This window comes from Homarus americanus, unplaced genomic scaffold (assembly GCF_018991925.1).
Source record: "Homarus americanus isolate GMGI-L3 unplaced genomic scaffold, GMGI_Hamer_2.0 scaffold18215, whole genome shotgun sequence".
Classification (NCBI taxonomy): Eukaryota; Metazoa; Arthropoda; class Malacostraca; order Decapoda; family Nephropidae; genus Homarus; species Homarus americanus.
In genome coordinates, this window is record NW_024715539.1 from 1370 (window position 1) to 2738 (window position 1369).

The window sequence follows — 1369 nt, forward strand, 5'->3', positions numbered from 1 at the left end:
CAGGCAGGCACTCTCCAGGCAGGCACTCTCCAGGCAGGCACTCTCTCCAGGTAGCACTCTCACAGGTAGGCACTCTCTCTCCAGGTAGGACTCTCTCCAGGCAGGCATTCTCTCCAGGTAGGCACCCTGCAGGCACCTCTCCAGGTAGGCACTCTCACAGGTCAGGCACTCTCTCCAGGTAGGCACTCTCTACAGGTAGGCACTTCGCAGGTACTCTCTCCAGGTAGGTACTTCTCCAGGTAGCACTCTCTACAGGTAGGCACTTCTCCAGGTAGGCACTCTCACAGGTAGGCACTCTCCAGGTGGGCACTCTCCACCTCCAGGCAGGCACCTCCCTCCAGGCAGGCACCCCTCTGGGGTAGGCACTCTCTCCAGGCAGGCACTCTCTCCAGGTAGGCACTCTCTCTCCAGGCAGGCACCCCCTACAGGTAGGCACTCTCTCCAGGTAGGCACTCTCCAGGTAGGCACTCTCTACAGGTAGGTACTTTCTCCAGGTAGGTACTCTCCAGGTAGGCACTCTCTCCAGGTAGGCACTCTCTAAGTAGGCACTCTCCAGGTAGGCACTCTCTCCAGGCAGGCACTCTCCAGGTAGGCACTCTCCAGGTAGGCACTTCTCCAGGTAGGCACTCTCCAGGTAGGCACTTCTCCAGGTAGGCACTTCTCCAGGTAGGTACTCTCTCCAGGTAGGCACTTCTTCAGGTAGGCACTTTCTCCAGCAGGCACTCTCCAGGCAGGTACCTCCAGGCAGGCACTCTCCAGGTACCTCTCCAGGCAGGCACCCCCACAGGCACTCTCCAGGCAGGCACTCTCTCCAGGCAGGCACTCTCCAGGCAGGCACTCTCTCCAGGTAGGCACTCTCTCTCAGGTAGGCATCTCTCCAGGCAGGCACTTCTCCAGGTAGGCACTCTCCAGGTAGGCACTCTCTCTCCAGGTAGGCACTCTCTCCAGGTAGGCACTCTCCAGGTAGGCACTCTCAGGTAGGCACTCTCTCCAGGCAGGCACTTTCAGGTAGGCACTCTCCAGGTAGGCACTCTCTCCAGGTAGGCACTCTCCAGGTAGGCACTTTCTCCAGGTAGGCACTCTCTCCAGGTAGGCACTCTCTAGGCAGGCACTCTCTCCAGGTAGGCACTCTCCAGGGTAGGCACCCCTCCAGGCAGGCACTCTCCAGGTAGGCACCTCCAGGCAGGCACCCTCTCCAGGCAGGCACTCTCTCCAGGCAGGCACCTCTCCAGGTAGGCACTCTCCAGGTAGGCACCCCCACAGGTAGGCACTCTCCAGGTAGGCACTCTCCAGGTAGGCACTCTCTCTCCAGGCACTCTCTCAGGTAGGCACTCTCTCCAGGTAGGCACTCTCACAGGTAGGCACTCTC